Genomic DNA, 14,513 nt, shown 5'->3' on the forward strand with positions numbered 1-14,513 from the left:
CATGTTCATCTGACTTAGAAAAGATAAGTGGCAAGTGTACTGGCTGCCCTAGTAAAACCCTGTATATCTTAGAACATTAATATAAATCATAAAAAGGTTCAGAATGTCACACAAGTATGGTTAATAGGTGTCCAGACATTAGAGGTATGTCAATACATCTTCTCCACGATAAAGGACAAGCTAAGGCGCTATGCCCCCCTTATCACTAAGAAAAAGGCACAGATCTTGGTAGGCTTCTTCATATTTTGAAGACAGTACATATCACATTTGAAAACACAGCTTCATTCCCAAGTATTAGATGATTTGGAAAGTTGTCCATTTAAAGTTATTTGGCACATTAAAATGCTGTGTTAAAATATTTGGTCAAATCAAAATAAAAGTATCCTGACAAAGATCCAGACAGAGGGAGGGTGGTGAGGTGTCAAGGCAAGGACATACCAACTACAGGAAAGAAGAATTCATTGTTTTAAAAGCAGCTCCTGACTTGCTTTTTGGCCCTACCTCATGCTGGGCAACTGAGCATGAGGTATTAAGTGACTTTGTAACCAGAGCTGCCCATCCTGAGCCAGATATTACAAAACTGAGTTACAGAGGTGCAAATGCAAATTCATCACACAACTGAAATACAGGTGCAAAGCAATTCATCACACAACTGAATCTGAATGTTATGGGTCAGACCCAATTAGATTAGAGAATACAAGTAGCTTACAACGCAGGTGAACACATCATCTATTCCTGTCTTATGGATGCCTCTCCCACAGCTTCTACCTATGGTCTCTTAGGCTCCCCATAGCCAGCTATTGGAAAAGAGAAAAACTAAGGTTCGATTCATAATGGTTGGATAGATATATTGGCAGAAGCTTACAATGCACTGTTACTACACGAGAATCCCAGTAAAGTGTGTTTCTGAAATTCATGAGGAGAGAAATATATCTCAGTGGCCTGAGCTTAGATAAATTTGTGCAGAGGTAGAGCTGACCTCAGATAAATGTGTTCACTAAATACTGAGCAGTAGCAAATGGCTTAGCTGGTTGGCCAGGGACTTGAAATAACATTTAAATATGAAACAAGCTGTTCTTGGAGAAACATATGTGGATGCACCTACAGGATTAGGCACAGAGATGATGAACCTCTGAGTCTCTCACCAATATTCACTAAAGAGGATCCACAGAACAGGAGGCATAGGGCAAAATAGAGAAGATGAATTATCTAGTCGAGATCACAGCATCACTAAGTGCAGCACACAGAAGAGAAAGGTGTGGCTACACCTGATCGGCCAGTAGACCACAGGCAGAGAAATTCTTATGCCAGAATAGGGAACTGACCCTGGTAATGAGGAAGAGGCAAAATTGCCACTGTATAGTGTGGAAAGGAGAGTCACTTGGACATTTTATGCTTCTATATCTAGTAATAATTGGAGCTGGGTGCCTGTACCAACTTCAGCCTAACAGGGACATGGTAGCAAAGGCCTCTGGCTCCTCAGGTAAGAGGTCTGCATCACACCATCAGGCAAGCATACTGGAACATACACGCTAGGAATCTGGAATGAGTGGTAAAGGAAAAGACATCAGTTGCAGTAATGAAAACTATAATTTGTCCAACTAACTCTCTTTTTATTACATGTCCCCCTCCCCAGAAGTTGTGGCTGGCAACTGTATTAAAGAAGCTGTATTTAACTGTATTAAAGGGTTTAACGTGAGGTGTGAATGAATGTGAACAGTATAAAATGCAGACTGTAGCATCCACTACATATTTCATATCTCTTGAAACTTTGTGTGTGTTCTGCTAGGCTTCTGAGTGCCAGTATCTGAAGGTATGTGCCTGAGGGTCATTTTCCTTTAAAAAACAAAAAACTGTGGTACCTCTGATTGCAAGGCAGCCATCTGAAAATGCCAAGGAATGCCAGGGACTTGAAATAGCAGCCCTGAATCAGTCAGTGTTCAGTTACCGAACTTCTTTCCTTCTCAGGAATGAGAATTCAGAGGACTAGGATTTGGATCATTTTTTCAAGTTTCCCCCCAATAGTGATATACTTAACAGTTCTCCACTTAATAATTTACCCTATCCTGTGTCACTTACCCAATTTTTTAAAACCAGAGTTCTCTGTACTTACCAAATAAACTACTTGCACTTGAATCCTTGATTCTGAGCTGACTTTTGGGAAAATCCCCAGGAGTACACTAGATATAGAGATGAATGAATAGAAGATAGTATTCATGCCTGGAGAAACTTACATTGTGGAATTCAATACTAAGACATAAAAAATGCATCTAATATGGTAAGAATTATAATAAAATTAAGAACAAGATGCTGGGAGAGAAATAAAATACCTAACTTCCTACAAAACTTGGATGAATCAGGACCAACACCATGGAAAAGTTGACATCCTACAAGAGTCCTAAAGAAATGAGTAGCAGGTAAGAAAGTATCCAACCCGATGAAAAACTTATTTTAGGATAGAAGCAAACAAAACCACATACTGATTACTCATGATAATTATTCAGTACTTTTTGCCTTTTCATACTGTTCATGGGGTTCTCAAGGCATGAATGCTGAAGTGGTTCAATATTCTCTTCTCCAGTGGACCACATTTTGTCACAACTCTCCACCATCAGGAAAAGACCTGCTGCTGGAAAACACTGAAGGCAGGGGGAGAAGGGGACAACAGAGAACGAGATGGTGGGTTTGCATCACGGACTCAATGGACAGGAGTTTGACAAGCTCTGGGAGATGGTGAAGGATAGGAAAGCCTGGCGTGCTGCAGGCCATGGGGTCGCAAAGAGTCAGACATGAGTGAGCGATTGAACAGCAACAGCAAATTCAGTCCTGTAAGATAACCGAACTCAAACTTGAGAGTCTCCAGTGTGGTCATTTCCTGCGGAAAGTTTGCTCTTGTGGAAAATGTAAAAAACAAAACTTTTGCTCCCTTAGATAGCTGATTAGGCAAAGATCCCTTTGCATTTGTTCTTCTTGAGCCAGTGCAATTGCCACTCAAACAGAAGTTAGTTTCCTTCTGCTACTTCTGAAGAGAGGTTAATGGATTTCTTTTGCATGCTTTTTATGAGCAGGGTGCTGGAAAATGAAATTTCCCAATTCCACAGTTCACCACCCTCATACCTGATTGCAGAAATTAGTGATTAGAAATGGGAATATAAAATGAAAGAAATGTAATTTCCTTCCATCTTTGAAACTGCTTTGAGATGGGAAACATTTTGCTATTTCACAATATAATGTCTTCTCATATAATATGCTGTCAGCAGTAACGAGTTGAGTGAAAGTAATATTTTTCTCTCATACAAAAAAGTGATGTGAAATATTCACAGGGTAAAAATTACCCTCAACACAAACTATATATTTCAGTATTCTTGAAGATTAATGTACCAGATAGCTAAAATTCTTTTTTTCCCCTTTCTAGACTTATAAAAAGAAAAGTATAGTTTTCTCTAGGGACTTGTGATTCACAACTAGTTATTTTTTTTCCAGTATGTAGGGGACTACATGACACTGCTTATAGAAGGATTTGTTCTTTCACAAATGGTCTGGCTGGTCTGGTACAAAATGATTGTGTATAATGTTTCAGTGGCTATTTTTAGGTGAATAAAACAATGATCCAATTAAGATTATTAAATAGTACACTAGACAAATGCAAATCAAGATTCTGTAAATAAAGATAATGAGGGAAAGTTATTTATGCTTTACTTTCTATTGTAAAAGAAGCAATTCTGAAAGACAAAAATAATCATGGTTTCTCTCATATTGAGTAGTTCCAGGGAACCTATAAAGTCACTGAGAAAAGTTATTTGTATATGAAGTCCCAGGGACCGCCTAGCTCTGACAAGAATAGTGTTCTTTTCTATTTTTGAGCTATGAGACTTCTATTACTGAATTATTATGGTCTAGCAATATAATATATTAAATATTTATGAAAAATGAAGTCTTCAGAAATTGGATCTGTGCATAATTGAACTTTAGATGTTTATATGTTTCTTCAAAACACTTTCTGAAGCATTTGTCATTTATATATTTTGTGATCTTTTCCATAAAATACTTTATGAATGTGAAGAACATATAAGTAAAAATATCTTTACAGAGATAAGACAGATATTCAACTAAGAAAAAAATTAGAGGTTAGATGAGTATATGGAGTGAATATATAATTCTTGATATATGCAAAAAAATGCTCAAAGCAAAAAATGCTCAGGAAGTCATATACATTCAATGTCCCTAAATATATGTTGGTTTTAAGCAAAAAGAACTATAAGAAAATAATTACTCATCGAATGAAAGTTCAAAGTACACAGTAGACAAAGAGGAATATAAAAACAAAACTTTAGGCAGTTCAATTTCAGTATCATAAAACATTTAACACAAAACCTTTACCTTATATTGCTAAAATTAAATTTTTTCAGTAGGTAGGATTAAATAATGTTGATAACAATAAATAATGTTAACAAAAATAATTTTCAGTTGCATATAATCTGTGATCTTTACATGTACTTCACAGAACCTGATGCATTAGCATCATGGCCCTCTAAACATGAGGTGGACATAATTAAGAGATGGCAGAGTCCCAGCAGGCTTTGGAATGTCACTGACACAGTGAGGTAGCTGAGACCTGGCATCTTCTAACACTGACCATATCTTGTCTATAGTATGGTATATTATTGTATTAAATGTAATAGAAAACCAAGGATACCAGTTTGAACACTGGTACATATATAGAACATATAGACACATATAGAAACAATTGTTCTACAAGAATATGATATGCCACCAATAGTAATGGGACCCAGGAACCTAATCTCTAAAAGAGGCTTACATTCTAAGACAGCAAGAACTGTGTATCTCAGTGAAGCGCACAGTGTCATAGTTAGTGCTCAGTAAATACTAATGAAACAGTGAGAGGAAGTAATAGTAGTCATGTGACCAATAGTCATGAACACTATTCCTTTCTAAAGTATTTTGTTTATTTCTAAATAAGCCTAGGTACTGTCTTTCAGAGCAAAAATAAAAGTAAATATGATGTATGTTGCTGTTCAGTTGCCAAGTCACGTCTAACTTTTTGCAACCCCACAGACTGCAGCACACCAGGCTACCCTGTCCCTCACCATCTCCCAGAGTTTGCCCAAATTAATGTCCATTGAATTGGTGATGCCATCCAACCATCTCATCCTCTATCGTCCCTTCATGGATCATTGCCTTGTCATGGTGAAGGGGTTTGCATAACTCAATGAAGCTATGAGCCATGTTGTGTAGGGTCAACCCAAGATGGATGGGTCATAGTGGAGTATTCTGACAAAATGTGATCTTCTGGAGGAGAGAATGGCAAACCACTCCAGTATACTAGCTGTGAGAATCCCATGAACTGTATTAAAATGCAAAAAAAAAAAAAAAAAAAATTGATGTATAACACACATGAATAGATAGAATGATAGAATGGAATGATTTACTCAGCAGTTATCAAGAGTCTATATTTGTGTTTACAAAATAGTTTCTTTATGATTTATGAGCATTCTATAGAATTATGATTTCTAAGCTCAGACTACCACTTTCAAAGTTGGCAGCCTTACCAATTACTACTGTGTGACTGGGCAAATCTATTAACTTCTAAATGGCTTAATTTCCTTACCCATAAAACAGGGACAAAGACAATAGCTACTCATAAATAAGTTGTGAGAATTCAATGAATTATCTCATGTAAGTGCTTAGAAAACTGGTTGGCACATCACTAGTGTTATACTAATGTTAGTTGTATATATCTGCTCAGTTGCTCAATCATGTCCAAGCTTTTGTGTCTCCATGCATTGTAGCCTGCCAACCTCCTCTGTCCATGGGATTTCCCAGGCAAGAATACTGGAGCAGTTTGCCATTTCCTTCTCCAGGGGATCTTTCCAACCCAGGAATCAAATATGCATCTCTTCTGTGTCCTACATTGGCAGACAGATTCTTTACCATTACACTACCCGGGAAGCCCCATGTTAGCTATTACTACTTATTAAATCACAGGAAATGGAAAATCTTTATACATTTAATGTTGTCTTGCCAGAACAACTATAGTGTTCTATCTCCAAGATTTTTCCTTCTAAATCACCCTATCTACACTCCATTCAGGAAAATATTTTTAAATCATGGTCTTGTTCATATTAGCCTTACAAACTAAAAATGTCTACTGCCCCCAAATATGTATATAATTCTTAGGCTGGCATTTAAGACCTCTCCTAACCTAATGTCACAATCTTAATTTCAACTGCTCCCTTTCATTCATCTCTCACATAAATTAGGTTGAATTACCCATTTTCTGAAATGACCCTGAACTTCTCCTTCAATGACTGGCTGTTCTGGCCTTTCTTTTTGCTTATAATGTTGATATTTCATCTCCCCATGAATATTTAATCAAGTCCTATAGTTTAAATTAGCATATTATATTGATAGATGAGGGTATTAAAAGGATAAGCATAGGAGTGTAAATAGACTCTTCAATGTTATGAAAACTACCCATTCTTTAATTTTGTACATCAGAGAAGGACTAGAGCTTATAGTAAGCATTTTTAAAACTAATATTTCTTGGCTTACTCATTAAGACACCCCATCTCTTCCTGGACTTATGAATGAGAAATTCTATTTTATCACCCTGGAAAACCTTGTGCCATTGCTATGCTTTGTTTCCATGACCTGCAATGTGACATTTTACTTATTAAACAGTCTTGCTGAGGGATAGCTTGTCTTTGATAACCACCCAAGACCAGAATGCGATTCATTTTGTGTAGTGGTTCACTCAGTCTTAACTCAGTTTTGTTCATCATAATTAGCTGTCTGATCCTGGGAGGCTAATTTTGATAAAATGCTTCTTGTGTTGTTTTTGTGTGCTCAGTCATGTCCAACCTCCTGGACTGTAGCCTGCCAGACTCCTCTGTCCATGGGACTTTCCAGACAAGAATACTGGAGTGCGTTGCCATTTTCTTCTCTGGGAATATTCCTGACCCAGGGGTCAAACCCAGGTCTCCCACGTCTCCGGCATTGCAGGAGCCACTTCATAACAGTATGGAGCCATCCTATGTGCTAAAAATTATGAGAAAGGAGGAAGATACAAAGTGAATTCTATCAGAGTGAGGTAGAAGAAGTGGATTTTTAATCAGATTATGCATGAGATGTAGAGTTTTAATTAGAAGCTGTGGATTTGGGTTCTTGTTTGTAGTATTAGGTGGTTAACTGACATTTTACTTCTTAACTTCTTTGTTTGTTAAGTGGGGGTATGGGTGCCTGGGTAGCCTACTAATAAAGTTATTGTGAGGAGCAAATGAGATCTTACACTTCTAAAGACTGAAATTTTGTGCTACATGAATGGAAGGGATTATTACTGAAGGAATAAACTGGGATAATTACTGATAATTTTTGTATGGTTAAATACAATGAAATTGTGACTTTGGTTAAAACCCTATGTGCAATAGTCTTAATGCTTATTCACCTAATAATTACAATATGAATATAGATAATCCATGATCGATTCGCTATCTTCTGTCCCCCGCCCCCGCACTGACCTGGGTTTATTACAAATATGTAAGAAGAAAAGTCCTTGCTTTGGAGGTGGGAGGACCACTGGTGAGGAAGGTGGTATGACCACATGGCCCCCAAACCCATTTCTAGGGTTCAGAAGTAGGTTGGTACCAAGGAAATACATACTGGGTTTCTACTGATGCTGTAACAAATTACCACAAACCATGTGGCTCAAAGAAACTCAAATTTATTCTCTTACAGTTCCTGAAATGTGTCTCATGGGGCTAAAGTCATGGTGTTGGCAGGGTATGCTGCTGAAGGCTGTAGAGAAGCCATTTCCTTACCTTTTCCAGCTCCTAGAAGCAGCCTGCCTCACTTAGCATCATATCACCAGCATTACATCACTTCTTCTCCTCCAGCTTCTGTTATCACTTCACCATCACCTTCAACCTTTGACCACCTTGCCTCCCTCTTATAAGGACCCTTGTGATTACGTTGGGCTCACGTGGATAATTCAGCTACTCACTCAAGATCCTTAATCACACCTGTAACACCCCTTTCTTATATAGAGTAACAATCACAGGTTTCAGAAATTAGGATGTGGCTAGCTTTGGGGGGAAGAGTGGGGACTTTTCAGCCTGTACCACAGAAGGGGAGCATGCCACCCTCAAATGGACGATATATTACTGACAACTACCGCCCCACTAAATTACTGAATTTTATTGCTTCCGGACACTCACTGCTCTTTAAAACGGGGGGAAAATATGAATTGAAGATAGAAATTGCTTTTCTAATTTCCATGCTTTTCTCCTATGTTTTGCAACTAGAGAATTTCTAATTAAAGTAAACTTAAGTAGGTTGATCAGACCTTGCTTATCAGAATATTCTGATTGAATTTGTTATAAGCTCAATCCTTACTTTGAGTGAAACTGCTTTTGATGATCTTACCATCTTCTGTCCTAATAGCCACTTGGATGAAATTAGTTTGAATCAGAGCATCATTGATTGAAAGCTTTCAGCTGGGAACACTGAAATAGGATCAAGTGATAGCAGTAAGTCTCTATTACAATGTTGCCTAGCAACATAGTTGCAGGTTTCCATTATAAGAAATGATACTATTATATAAAGGCATCTTAGAAAAGATATGAATGACAGGAAGTTCTAAGCTTACAAAGAGGCTATCATTTCAGACTTAGGAGAACAAAGTCATTGAGCCATCCAGTGAAGGCCAGAGGATTAAAAAGATAAATTATGAGTTAAGGCTTTTAAAATTCTAAAGTTGGTGTCTCATTTCCTATGGCTTGTGTTCCATTGCTTTTCAGCTCTGTAGAGCCAATTAAAGAATATAAGAGTAAACACACAAGTATCATGACATGCTATTACCAAAAGTTGCAGTAATACTGAAATCTTTTGTAAACATTTTGACATTTTATTTGTGTGAAATTCATAACAGTACAATTTTTTGCATCAATAAATATAATTAAGTACTACTAAATGCTCACTTTAAATTGGATGAAATGGAGACAATAACAGGGAGTCTTTGGTCTAAGATAGACCCTAAGACCTAAAATTACACGATTTAATGGCTTAATACTCAACATTCAAAAAACTAAGATCATAGCATCCGGTCCCATCACTTCATGGCAAATAGATGGGGAAACAGTGGAAACAGTGACAGACTTTATTTTTGGGGGCTCCAAAATCACTGCACATGGTGACTGTAGCCATGAAATTAAAAGAAGCTTGTTCCTTGGAAGAAAATTTATGACCAACCTAGACAGCACATTAAAAAAGCAGAGACATTACTTTGCCAACAAAGGCCCATCTAGTCAAAGCTATAGTTTCTCCAGTAGTCATGTATGGGTGTGAGAGTTGGACTATAAAGAAAGCTGAGCACTGAAGAATTGATGCTTTTGAATCGTGGTGTTAGAGAAGACTCTTGAGAGTCCCTTGGACTGCAAGGAGATCCAACAAGTCCATCCTAAAGGAAATTAGTCCTGAATATTCATTGGAAGGACTGATGTTGAAACTGAAACTCCAATACTTTGGCCACCTGATGTGAAGAACTGACTCATTGGAAAAGACCCTGATGCTGGGAAAGACTGAAGGCAGGAGGAGAAGGGGACGATGGAGGATGAGCTGGTTGGATGGCATCATTGACTTGATGAACATGAGTTTGAGCAAGCTCTGGGAGTTGGTGATGGACAGTGAAGCCTGGCATGCTGCAGTTCATGGGGTCGTGAAGAGTCAGACATGACTGAGTGAACTGACTGAATGTCTGAATATTTCAGAATATAAAAGTATTATTATGGGAAAAATTATATTTTAGAAAGATGTCATCATAAAAATAACAAATAGAACTGAAAACTGATAAATATTAAAAATATAAAGGGAGCAAATAAAATTCCTGTAACTCCTCCAACCAGATAAAGTCTTTGTTAATATTTGGTTGTGAGAGTTTTGTTTTTTCTTCTTAACAACTTATGTGCTTGTCACTCAGTATTATAGAAACAATCTAACAAAGCAAACAAAATAGTATTTATTACTTTTGTTGTTGGAAAATCTTAAAGCAAACACAACAGAGACAAATCTAAATTTTCTACAATTATTTTAATTTGTTTTTATTTGCATTTGTCTCTTTCAAGGCCTTGAAAACGTTAACTCAAACAAACACTGGGTTTTATATCTTTTTCAAAATCTGCAGAAGTACTATTAAGATGATGAATATTTTATAGCCCTTTAGAGTTCACAAAGCACTCCAAAAATTTATTCCTCATACATAATCTCAATGGCACCTATGACATTTAAATGTTATCTACACAGTCCTTACCAAGGCCAAGCCTAACATAAGATCTTGCAGCTTTTGTGTTGTGACAGCTCTTTACCAAGAAAATAGAGTAGCTTCTAATAAGGCTGACTGGCCATGATTCCAACAGTCTGATCTTATTTGCTATAATATGTGAATCACATAGGGAATTTCACCTTAATATCATGCAATGGCACCTGTTTCTAATTTTATACCACTGGCTTGTGGCTAGGGGTTATTGTCATTTTCATCCCTCCAAGGTTGTTGGAAGATGTATGTTTTAGAGGACATTCTTAGATTCAAAGCTGGTTCAATTTCTTCTTAATAAACTAAAAAACTAGTGGTCGTCTTTTATTAGTCTAAGGCAACAAAGACAGAGACCACGAAAGGACACTATTTCCAGCTACTCTACCGTGGAGACTAGCAGCTCTGTTGGCGGATCACCCTGGAAGATCTCTATGGGTTGTCTAAGCACCCCTGACAAACTCAGTAGCTCATGAGTCTGGAATACCACACTTTCACCAGGTGCTGGGCAGCTGGCTTTTATTTCCCAATATTCTCCTAGAGCGTTGGCACTAAAATTCAGTCTTCTTGGTCCTTGTGCCTCCAACATTTACCATCTCCCTCACAAATCCATCCTTGGCTGTGCACAAAAGGGAAATTCACAGGAGATGGAGTCCCTCTGCCACAGAGTGACCAAGGGAACCCCTTCGCGTCCTGCCAAGCGTGCTTCTCTGCAGCATGGTGGGTTACCAGGGGCCGCTCGCTGCTGTACCGTCTGTCTGTGATTTCCAAATTGTGGAACTGATACCCCAGGCCTCTATAAGCACTTCTATCAACGCAAGGCCTTGCTTGGGGTTGGAGCCAAGAAAAAAATAAAGTTTGAATGAATTATAGTGCATGAAAAGAAGGCAAAGCCAGAATAAGGAAATGAAACTGATGCTAAAGACACTGTACTAAACTGCCATGTTGTTCAGCCTTAAGTAGATACACGGCAATCTGCAATTTTTTTCCTTGTCTTTGAAAAACACTTTAAAATGATATTTTTACCATTTAACAGGTGCTGGCTAGGCAGAAACTATGTGTGTTAAGAACATATATTGTCGTCAACCATTATCATAGCCCCCTTTGGTAGACATTGTTATATATATCGTCATTTGACAGAAAACTGAGGCTGTAGAGTTTAATAACAGAACAGCTTAACATAACGGCTGAGTCAGGATTGAAACTCATATCTGGCTCCCAAGTCCCAGAAAATTCGAGTCCATCACTCTGACTTTCCCTGTGTCTGTTTACTGGGGGGAGGCGAGTAAGTATTTTAACACTTAAGCTGCTCATTGGAAATTGAGAAATTTATTTTCAATGATATTATCTATATAGGAAATCTATGCAAATTTGAAGGAATGACTAATATGCCAGAGCATATCTGATTAGAAGGGACATATTTACTTTTCTTCCCCACTAATATTTGTTTTCTGTTCCTTGATCCAGTCCTCAATATCACATTTCATTTAGTTTCTTAAATTAAAAATTTTTTATTTATTTATGGCTGTGCTGAGCCTTTGCTGCTGCATGGGCCTTTCTCTAGCTGTGGGGCACGAGCTTAGATGCTCTGCGGCATGTGGGATCTTCCCAAATCAGGGATTGAAGCCATGCCTTCTGCATCGGCAGGCAGATTCTCCACCACTGAGTCACCAAGGAAGCCTGAGACATACTTACTTTTAAGCACTGTCTTAGCCAGCTGAGGCTTCCTAGGTGGCTCAGTGGTAAGGAATCCACCTGCCAATGCAGGAAACACAGGAGATGTGGGTTTGATTTCTGGGTTGGGAAGATTCCCTGGAGGTGGAAATGGCAACCCATTCCAGTTTCTTGCCTGGAAAATTCCATGGACAGAGGAGCCTTGTGGGCTACAGTCCATGGGGTCACAAAGAGTAGGATAGGACTGAGCAATTGAGCAGAAACAATGCGGCTAATAGGGTTGCCTGAGGTGGTTCTACAACTGGTGAGCTAGTTGAGGGAGCTACATGTGGAAATCCTTACAACCACAGCAGAGAATTCCAGCTTATACATACATCTTGTAAACTATAGGTTGCCATTTCAAAATACGGATCATCTTAGTCCACCAGGCTCCTCTGTCCATGGAATTCTCCAGGCAAGAATACTGGAGTGGGTTGCCATTCCCTTCTCCAGGGACTGAACCTGGGTCTCCTGCATTGCAGGAAGATTCTTTACCAACTGAGCCACCATGGAAGCCCATAAACTATAGATTACCATTTAAAAATATGGATCATCTTACAAAATCACTAGCAAATTGCTACTAATTCAGTGTAAAGTGCTCTTTAGTACCAAGTCATTATGGCAAGTAAGTTTAGTTTCACTATTATGTCAAAATGCAGTATCAGGAAAATTAAAAATAAAAGCTGGTCCTCAAAAAAATGGACCTTTTTACAATTAATTTTGCATTTGTTAGTGGAAAAACTGTCGCGTACAATTTACAATGTATTAATTTTCAAAAAAAATTGTTTCTACTGAAATATTGTTGAGCAGTGGTCAAATTTCATCTTTTCTGATTTGAGGTAAAAAGAATTAGGTCTAGAGGTTGCCACAAATCCTCAAATGAGGTACCCTGGTTTAGAAATAATCTCTTTTTTCATTTAGCATCGTTCCTCTGAATTATGTCCTCACCTGATAGACTTGAAGTTTATTATATTGATATAACAAATGCAAAAATTATATTGATGTTACATATTATATCGATAGCCCTTACTATATGTGGAAATACAGATATTTCTGCTTAATACTAGATCTAGGTTTTTGATAAACAGTTTAAAATCATCACAGTAACAATATGTCTTTTACTATATGGTCTTATTTCTTTCTCTGGCCCTTTTTTTTTTTTCCAAAATACTTCCATTGTTTCCTTTGTTTTTGAGAAGGAAAACTTATTTAAGAAGATGCAGAGCAACTTCATAATTGAAACTCATTCACCTCTAATCATGCCAAGTGATTGTTGTCTCTAGAACTGGACAGAATTGCAATGCTCCACGGTATTTACTGCTTCAGTGGCATTATGGACCCTAAGGGGACTTAAAATGAAGAAGTAAGCTGAATACAAATTATTGTTACCACCAAAATACATACACTAGCCATGAAGACAAAGAGGCACCAAGATTTACATGTGTAGGATGCTATGTTTCTCAAAAGGTTCTTCATGCATTTTCTGGTTTTATGTTTTGTGGCAGTTCACATACGGAAACAAATATAATGAAACCATAAAAAGAAAAAAAAAATCCTCCAGGTCTCACCATAAAGGCACTCATATTTCATTCTTGCTTTTGTGAGGTTACCAATCAGGATTTGCTCCTATTTCTTTAAATATTCTGGATTGTTTAAACAATTTGATGCTCTCTAATTCTTAACACATTCTGGAGGATTGTTTTTATTTCTCTTTCCATGGCTTAGACCATACAGTTCAAGTTAATGTGACTAACTTTCTATGAGTTCTGCTAAAAAACTTGCTGCAAACATTTACTTGGAAGTGTTCTGAATTCTTTGTGACTGTTTTAAACCCAGTCTCAGTACAGTGCCTTAACTTTGAATGCTGACAATGGAAAAATATAACAAAATAAAGCTGAAGGATTTGGTAATAAAAAATTTGGCGAATGCATAAGAAAATGACTACAGGGAAGTCATTATTTCCCGTCTCATGTAAAATCCATTATCAATATTTCTAATGCACTTTTATCATCTATGTTAAACTATAATAAAGAGCATAGATGGGCCCTATACTCTTTATTATAATTTAATTGCTCTATTCCTGATTATGTCTAGTTTTAACTCCACTGAAAAGTTGCTGTGTCTCTAATTATGCAAGTGTTTTATTGGAGACATGTGGTTTAAAACTAAGATACTTTTTCATAGTTTTTTGTTATTTTATAAAGGAGTCATTGATGCTTATGCATAAAACATATTTAAGTTTTTAAATTACAAACTGGCTTGATGTTAGCTTTTTAATGTCTATTTGTTGTCATTCTGTTCTGAACTAAACATTTTCTATGTAAATTAAAAAAGAGATATAAGATTTAAGATAAGGTGAGAGAGAGAAGTGAGACATAGAAAACTTGGATAAACAAATTACTGACTTTAAATTTGTCAGGTTTTTTTCACTTAAGTACTCTTGTATTTAAAATAATTAATATATTCTGAACAAAAT

Source organism: Muntiacus reevesi, chromosome 13 (genome assembly GCF_963930625.1).
Source record: "Muntiacus reevesi chromosome 13, mMunRee1.1, whole genome shotgun sequence".
Taxonomy (NCBI): Eukaryota; Metazoa; Chordata; class Mammalia; order Artiodactyla; family Cervidae; genus Muntiacus; species Muntiacus reevesi.